The 7500-nt window shown below is 44.6% G+C and overlaps 1 non-coding gene and 21 pseudogenes across 1 annotated transcript; all 22 read right to left on the bottom strand.

Moving 5' to 3' along the window:
• LOC142146404 (5S ribosomal RNA) overlaps positions 1-67 on the bottom strand; it is a 119-nt pseudogene extending 52 nt beyond the window's left edge.
• A 281-nt stretch (positions 68-348) lies between these two features.
• On the bottom strand, positions 349-467 carry LOC142146327 (5S ribosomal RNA; annotated as a pseudogene).
• Positions 468-547: 80 nt separating this feature from the next.
• LOC142146816 (5S ribosomal RNA) lies at positions 548-665 on the bottom strand (annotated as a pseudogene).
• An 813-nt stretch (positions 666-1478) lies between these two features.
• Positions 1479-1597, bottom strand: LOC142145856 (5S ribosomal RNA; annotated as a pseudogene).
• Positions 1598-1877: 280 nt separating this feature from the next.
• LOC142145206 (5S ribosomal RNA) lies at positions 1878-1996 on the bottom strand (annotated as a pseudogene).
• A 409-nt stretch (positions 1997-2405) lies between these two features.
• Positions 2406-2524, bottom strand: LOC142147761 (5S ribosomal RNA; annotated as a pseudogene).
• An 81-nt stretch (positions 2525-2605) lies between these two features.
• On the bottom strand, positions 2606-2724 carry LOC142146447 (5S ribosomal RNA; annotated as a pseudogene).
• Positions 2725-3288: 564 nt separating this feature from the next.
• LOC142146622 (5S ribosomal RNA) lies at positions 3289-3407 on the bottom strand (annotated as a pseudogene).
• A 435-nt stretch (positions 3408-3842) lies between these two features.
• On the bottom strand, positions 3843-3961 carry LOC142145549 (5S ribosomal RNA; annotated as a pseudogene).
• An 82-nt stretch (positions 3962-4043) lies between these two features.
• LOC142147729 (5S ribosomal RNA) lies at positions 4044-4162 on the bottom strand (annotated as a pseudogene).
• Positions 4163-4243: 81 nt separating this feature from the next.
• LOC142146756 (5S ribosomal RNA) lies at positions 4244-4362 on the bottom strand (annotated as a pseudogene).
• Positions 4363-4444: 82 nt separating this feature from the next.
• LOC142147698 (5S ribosomal RNA) lies at positions 4445-4563 on the bottom strand. Its single transcript, XR_012690808.1, has one exon. It is a non-coding gene; the product is annotated as a 5S ribosomal RNA (ribosomal RNA).
• Positions 4564-4644: 81 nt separating this feature from the next.
• On the bottom strand, positions 4645-4763 carry LOC142145278 (5S ribosomal RNA; annotated as a pseudogene).
• Positions 4764-4993: 230 nt separating this feature from the next.
• LOC142145272 (5S ribosomal RNA) lies at positions 4994-5112 on the bottom strand (annotated as a pseudogene).
• Positions 5113-5191: 79 nt separating this feature from the next.
• LOC142147867 (5S ribosomal RNA) lies at positions 5192-5310 on the bottom strand (annotated as a pseudogene).
• A 281-nt stretch (positions 5311-5591) lies between these two features.
• Positions 5592-5700, bottom strand: LOC142145968 (5S ribosomal RNA; annotated as a pseudogene).
• Positions 5701-5781: 81 nt separating this feature from the next.
• On the bottom strand, positions 5782-5900 carry LOC142145671 (5S ribosomal RNA; annotated as a pseudogene).
• Positions 5901-6135: 235 nt separating this feature from the next.
• On the bottom strand, positions 6136-6254 carry LOC142146594 (5S ribosomal RNA; annotated as a pseudogene).
• Positions 6255-6500: 246 nt separating this feature from the next.
• LOC142145207 (5S ribosomal RNA) lies at positions 6501-6619 on the bottom strand (annotated as a pseudogene).
• A 270-nt stretch (positions 6620-6889) lies between these two features.
• LOC142145548 (5S ribosomal RNA) lies at positions 6890-7008 on the bottom strand (annotated as a pseudogene).
• Positions 7009-7091: 83 nt separating this feature from the next.
• On the bottom strand, positions 7092-7210 carry LOC142146475 (5S ribosomal RNA; annotated as a pseudogene).
• An 81-nt stretch (positions 7211-7291) lies between these two features.
• LOC142147825 (5S ribosomal RNA) lies at positions 7292-7410 on the bottom strand (annotated as a pseudogene).
• Between the last annotated feature and the right edge of the window lie 90 nt (positions 7411-7500).

The following is a 7500-nucleotide window of genomic DNA, read 5'->3' as shown; positions in this document are numbered from 1 at the left end:
GCCCGGCCCTGCTTAGCTTACAAGATCAGACGAGATTGGGCTTGTTCAGGGTGTTGTGGCTGTTGGTTATGGTTTCCTAATGACCTACATCCCTTATACATCTCAAAACCAGCATTGAAGGAAGCCGGAACAAGAGAGAAAAAAATAAGGCCTACAGCACCTGGTATTCCCAGGTGGTCTCCCATCCATGTACTAACTAGGCCTGGCGCTGCTTATCTTTCAAGATTGGACGAGATTGTGCTTGTTCAAGGTGGAGTGGCTGTAGGTATTGGTTTCCTATTAAACTAAATCTCTTATACATCTCAACACCAGCATTGAAGGAAGCCAGAACAAGAGAGAAAAAAAAAAGGCCTACAGCACCTGGTATTCCCAGGTGGTCTCCCATCAAAGTACTAACCAGGTACGGCCCTGCTTAGCTTCTAAGATCAAACGAGATTGGGCTTGTTCAGAGATGTGTGGCTGTAGGTATTGGTTTTTTATTGACCTACATCTCTTATAATCTCAAAACCAGCATTGAAGGAAGCCGGAACAAGAGAGAAAAAAAAAAGGCCTACAGCACTGGTATTCCCAGGTGGTCTCCGATCCAAGTACTAACCAGGCCCAGCCCTGCTTAGCTTCCAAGATCAGATGATATTGGACTTGTTCAGGGTGGAGTGGCTGTATATATAGGTTTCCTAATGACCTAAATCTCTTATACATCTCAAAACCAGCATTAAAGAAGGCCGGAACAAGAGGGAAAAAAAAAAGGCCTACAGCACCTGATATTTCCAATTGCTTAGCTTCCAAGATCAGATGAGATTAGGCTTGTTCAGGGTGGTGTGGCTGTAGGTATTGGTTTCTTACTGACCTACATCTCTTATACATCTTAAAACCAGCATTGAAGGAAGCCAGAACAAGAGAAAAAAAAAATAGGCTTACAGCACCTGGTATTCCCAGGTTGTCTCTCATCCAAGTAGTAACCAGGCCCGAACCCTGCTTAGCTTACAAGATCAGATGAGATTGGGCTTGCTCAGGGTGGAGCAGCTGTAGATATTGGTTTCCTACTGACCTACATCTCTTATACATCTTAAAACCAGCATTGAAGGAAGCCAGAACAAGAGAGAAAAAAAATAGGCTTACAGCACCTGGTATTCCCAGGTTGTCTCCCATGCAAGTAGTAACCAGGCCCGGTCCTGCTTAGCTTACAAGATCAGATGAGATTGGGCTTGTTCAGGGTGGAGCGGCTGTGGATATTGGTTTCCTACTGACCTACATCTCTTATATATCTTAAAACCAGCATTGAAGGAAGCCAGAACAAGAGAGAAAAAAAAAAGGCTTACAGCACCTGGTATTCCCAATTGCTTAGCTTCCAAGATCAGACGAGATTATGCTTGTTCAGGGTGGTGTGGCTGTAGATATTGGTTTCCTACTGACCTACATCTCTTATATATCTTAAAACCAGCATTGAAGGAAGTCGGAACAAGAGAGAAAAAAAAAAAGGCCTACAGCACCTGGTATTCCCAGGTGGTCTCGCATCCAAGTACTAACCAGGCCCAGCCCTGCTTAGCTTACAAGATCAGACGAGATTGGGCTTGTTCAGGGTGTTGTGGCTGTAAGTTATGGTTTCCTAATGACCTACATCACTTATACATCTCAAAACCAGAATTGAAGGAAGCCGGAACAAGAGAGAAAAAAGTAAGGCCTACAGCACCTGGTATTCCCAGGTGGTCTCCCATCCATGTACTAACTAGGCCTGGCGCTGCTTATCTTTCAAGATTAGACGAGATTGTGCTTGTTCAAGGTGGAGTGGCTGTAGGTATTGGTTTCCTATTAAACTAAATCTCTTATACATCTCAAAACCAGCATTGAAGGAAGCCGGAACAAGAGAGAAAAAAAAAAGTCTACAGCACCTGGTATTACCAGGTGGTCTCCCATCCAAGTACTAACCAGGCCCAGCCGTGCTTAGCTTCCAAGATCAGATGAGATTGGGCTTGTTCAGGGTGGTGTGGCTGTATATATAGGTTTCCTAATGACCTAAATCTCTTATACATCTTAAAACCAGCAATGAAGAAGGCCGGAACAAGAGGAAAAAAAAAAAGGCATACAGCACCTGGTATTCCCAATTGCTTAGCTTCCAAGATCAGACGAGATTAGGCTTGTTCAGGGTGGTGTGGCTGTAGATATTGGTTTTCTACTGACCTACATCTCTTATACATCTCAAAACCAGCATTGAAGGAAGCCAGAACAAGAGAGAAAAAAAAAGGCTTACAGCACCTGGTATTCCCAATTGCTTAGCTTCCAAGATCAGACGAGATTAGGCTTGTTCAGGGTGATGTGGCTGTAGATATTGCTTTCCTAATGACCTACATCTCTTATACATCTCAAAACCAGCACTGAAGGAAGCCGGAACAAGAGAGAAAAAAAAAGGCCTACAGCACCTGGTATTCCCAGGTGGTCTCCCATCCAAGTAATAACCAGGCCAAGCCCTGCTTAGCTTCCAAGATCAGATGAGATTGGGCTTGTTCAGGGTGGTGTGGCTGTAGGTATTGGATTCCTAATGAACTACATCTCTTATACATCTCAAAACCAGCATTGAAAGAAGCCGGAACAAGAGAGAAAAAAAAACAGCCTCCAGCACTTGGTATTCCCAGGTAGTCTCCCATCCAAGTACTAACCAGGCCTGGCTCTGCTTAGCTTCCAAGAACAGATGAGATTGGGCTTGTTCAGGGTGGTGTGGCTGTAGGTATTGGCTTCCTAATTTCCTATATCACTTATACATTTCAAAACCAGCATTGACGGAAGCCGGAAAAAGAGAGAAAAAAAAAAAGGACTAACCAGGCCCAGCCCTGCTTAGTTTCCAAGATCAGATGATATTAGACTTGTTCAGGGTGGAGTGGCTTTATATATAGGTTTCCTAATGACCTAAATCTCTTATACATCTCAAAACCAGCATTAAAGAAGGCCGGAACAAGAGGAAAAAAAAAAAGGCCTACAGCACCTGGTATTCCCAATTGCTTAACTTCCAAGATCAGACGAGATTAGGCTTGTTCAGGGTGGTGTGGCTGTAGGTATTGGTTTCCTTTTGACCTACATCTCTTATACATCTCAAAACCAGCATTGAAGGAAGCCGGAACAAGAGAGAAAAAAAAAAGTACTAACCAGGACAGGACTTGCTTAGCTTTCAAGATCAGACGAGATTGGGTTTGTTCAGGGTGGTGTGGCTGTAGGTATTGGTTTCATTTTGACCTACATCTCTTATACATCTCAAAACCAGCATTGAAGGAAGCCAGAACAAGAGAGAAAAAAAAAAGTCTACAGCACCTGGTATTCCCAGGTGGTCTCCCACCCAAGTACTAACCAGGCCCAGCCCTGCTTAGCTTCCAAAATCAGATGATATTAGACTTGTTCAGGGTGGAGTGGCTTTATATATCGGTTTCCTACTGACCTACATCTCTTATATATCTTAAAACCAGCATTGAAGGAAGCCGGAACAAAAGAGAAAAAAAAAAGGCTTACAGCACCTGGTATTCCCAATTGCTTAGCTTCCAAGATCAGACGAGATTAGACTTGTTCAGGGTGGTGTGGCTGTAGGTATTGTTTTCTTATTGACCTACATCACTTATACATCTAAAAATAAGCATTGAAGGAAGACGGAACAAGAGAGAAAAAAAAAAGGCCTACAGCACCTTGTATTCCCAGGTGGTCTCCTATCCAAGTACTAACCAGGCCAAGCCCTGCTTAGCATTGAAGATCGGGCTTGTGCAGAGTGGTGTGGCTGTAGGTATTGGTTTCCTAATGACCTACATCTCTTATACATCTCAAAACCAGCATTGAAGGAAGCCGGAACAAGAGAGAGAAAAAAAGGCCTACAGCACCTGGTATTCCCAGGTGGTCTCCCATCCAAGTACTAACCAGGTCCGGCGCTGCTTAGCTTCCAAGATTAGACAAGATTGGGCTTTTTCAGGGTGGTGTGGCTGTAGGTATTGATTTCCTAATGACCTACATCTCTTATAATCTCAAAACCAGCATTGAAGGAAGCCGGAACAAGAGAGATAAAAAAAAAAGGCCTACAGCACCTGGTATTCCCAGGTGGTCTCCCATCCAAGTACTAACCAGGCCCGGCTCTGCTTAACTTCCAAGATTAGACGAGATTGGGCTTGTTCAGGGTGGTGTGGCTGTAGGTATTGGTTTCCTATTGACCTACATCTCTTATAAATCTCAAAACCAGCATTGAAGGAAGCCGGAACAAGAGAGAAAAAAAAAAGGCCTACAGCACCTGGTATTCCCAGGTGGTCTCACATCCAAGTACCAACTAGGCCCGGCGCTGCTTATATTTCAAGATCAGACGAGATTTTGCTTGTTCAAGGTGGAGTGGCTGTAGGTATTGGTTTCCAATTGACCTACATCTCTTATACATCTCAACACCAGCATTAAAGGAAGCCGGAACAAGAGATAAAAAAAAAAAGGCCTACAGCACCTGGTATTCCCAGGTGGTCTCCCATCCAAGTACTAACCAGGCCCGGCCCTGCTTAGCTTCCAAGATCAGACGAGATTGGGCTTGTTCAGGGTGGTGTGGCTTTAAGTAATAGGTTTCTAATGACCTACATCTCTTATACATCTCAAAACCAGCATTGAAGGACGCCAGAACAAGAGAGAGAAAAAAAAGGCCTACAGCACCTTGTATTCCCAGGTGGTCACCCATCCAAGTACTAACCAGGCCCAGCCCTGCATAGCTTCCAAGATCAGATGAGATTTGGCTTGTTCAGGGTGGTGTGGCTGTAGGTATTGGTTTTCTAATGACCTACATCACTTATACATCTCAAAACCAGCATTGAAGGAAGCCGGAACAAGAGAGAAAAAAAAAAGTACTAACCAGGCCTGGACCTGCTTAGCTTTCAAGATCAGGCTTGTTCAGGGTGGTGTGGCTGTAGGTATTGGTTTCCTATTGACCTACATCTCTTATACATCTCAAAACCAGCATTGAAGGAAGTCGGAACAAGAGAGAAAAAAAAAGGGCCTACAGCACCTGGTATTCCCAGGTGGTCTCGCATCCAAGTACTAACCAGGCCCGGCCCTGCTTAGCTTCCAAGATCAGACGAGATTGGGCTTGTTCAGGGTGTTGTGGCTGTAGGTTTTGGTTTTCTGATGACCTACATCACTTATACATCTCAAAACCAGCATTGAAGGAAGCCGGAACAAGAGAGAAAAAAAAGGCCTACAGCACCTGGTATTCCCAGGTGGTCTCCCATCCAAGTACTAACCAGGCCCAGCCCTGCTTAGCATCAAAGATCATACGAGATTGGGCTTGTTCAGGGTGGTGTGGCTGTAGGTATTGGTTGCCTATTGACCTACATCTCTTATACATCTCAAAACCAGCATTGAAGGAAGTCGGAACAAGAGAGAAAAAAAAAAGGCCTACAGCACCTGGTATTCCCAGGTGGTCTCCCATCCAAGTACCAACTAGGCCCGGTGCTGCTTATATTTCAAGATCATACGACATTGTGGTTGTTCAAGGTGGAGTGGCTGTAGGTATTGGTTTCCTATTAACCTACATCTCTTATACATCTCAACACCAGCATTGAAGGAAGCCAGAACAAGAGAGAAAAAAAAAAGGCCTACAGCACCTGGTATTCCCAGGTGGTCTCCCATCCAAGTACTAACCAGGCCCAGCCCTGCTTAGCTTCCAAGATCAGGATTGTTCAGGGTGGTGTGGCTGTAGGTATTGTTTTCATATTGCCCTACATCTCTTATACATCTCAACACCAGCATTGAAGGAAGCCAGAACAAGAGAGAAAATAAAAAGGCCTACAGCACCTGGTATTCCCAGGGGGTCTCCCATCCAAGTACTAACCAGGCCCAGCCCTGCTTAGCTTCCAAGATCAGATGATATTGGACTTGTTCAGGGTGGACTGGCTGTATATATAGGTTTCCTAATGACCTAAATCTCTTTTACATCTCAAAACCCGCATTAAAGAAGGCCGGAACAAGAGGAAAAAAAAAAAGGCCTACAACACCTGGTATTCCCAATTGCTTAGCTTCCAAGATCAGACGAGATTAGGCTTGTTCAGGGTGGTGTGGCTGTAGGTATTGGTTTCTTACTGACATACATCTTAAAACCAGCATTGAAGGAAGCCAGAACAAGAGAGAAAAAGAATAGGCTTACAGCACCTGGTATTTCCAGGTGGTCTCCCATCCAAGTAGTAACCAGGCCCGGCCCTGCTTAGCTTACAAGATCAGACGAGAGTGTGCTTGTTCAGGGTGGAGCGGCTGTAGATATTGGTTTTCTACTGACCTACATCTCTTATATATCTTAAAACCAGCATTGAAGGAAGCCAGAACTAGAGAGAAAAAAAAAAGGCTTACAGCACCTGGTATTCCCAATTGCTTAGCTTCCAAGATCAGATGAGATTAGGCTTGTTCAGGGTGGTGTGGCTGTAGATATTGGTTTCCTAATGACCTATATCTCTTATACATCTAAAAATAAGCATTGAAGGAAGCCGGAACAAGAGAGAAAAAAAAAAAGCCTATAGCACCTGGTATTCCCAGGCTGTCTCCCATCCAAGTACTAACCAGGCCCGGCCCTGCTTAGCTTCCAAGATCAGACGAGATTGGGCTTGTTCAGGGTGGTGTGGCTGTAGGTATTGGTTTCTCATTGACCTACATCTCTAATACATCTCAAAACCAGCATTGAAGGAAGACGGAACAAGAGAGAAAAAAAAAAGGCCTACAGCACCTTGTATTCCCAGGTGGTCTCCTATCCAAGTACTAACCAGGCCAAGCCCTGCTTAGCATCGAAGATCGGGCTTGTGCAGAGTGGTGTGGCTGTAGGTATTGGTTTCCTAATGACCTACATCTCTTATACATCTCAAAACCAGCATTGAAGGAAGCCGGAACAAGAGAGAGAAAAAAAGGCCTACAGCACCTGGTATTCCCAGGTGGTCTCCCATCCAAGTACTAACCAGGTCCGGCGCTGCTTAGCTTCCAAGATTAGACAAGATTGGGCTTTTTCAGGGTGGTGTGGCTGTAGGTATTGATTTCCTAATGACCTACATCTCTTATAATCTCAAAACCAGCATTGAAGGAAGCCGGAACAAGAGAGATAAAAAAAAAAAGGCCTACAGTAACTGGTAATCCCAGGTGGTCTCCGATCCAAGTACTAACCAGGCCTGGCCCTGCTTAGCTTCCAAGATCAGATGAGATTGGGCTTGTTCAGGGTGGTGTGGCTGTAGGTTTTGTTTTCTTATTGACCTACATCTCTTATACATCTAGAAACCAGCATTGAAGGAAGCCGGAACAAGAGAGAAGAAAAAAAGGCCTACAGCACCTGGTATTCCCAGGTGGTCTCCCATCCAAGTACTAACCAGGCCCGGCTCTGCTTAACTTCCAAGATTAGACGAGATTGGGGTTGTTCAGGGTGGTGTGGCTGTAGGTATTGGTTTCCTATTGACCTACATCTCTTATACATCTGAAAACCAGCATTGAAGGAGGCCGGAACAAGAGAGAAAAAAAAAAGCCTACAGC

The sequence above is a fragment of the Mixophyes fleayi genome, chromosome 3 (genome assembly GCF_038048845.1).
Source record: "Mixophyes fleayi isolate aMixFle1 chromosome 3, aMixFle1.hap1, whole genome shotgun sequence".
NCBI classification, from domain to species: domain Eukaryota; kingdom Metazoa; phylum Chordata; class Amphibia; order Anura; family Limnodynastidae; genus Mixophyes; species Mixophyes fleayi.
Note: the sequence above shows the minus strand (reverse complement) of the source record. Positions and strands in the feature narration are given on the sequence as shown.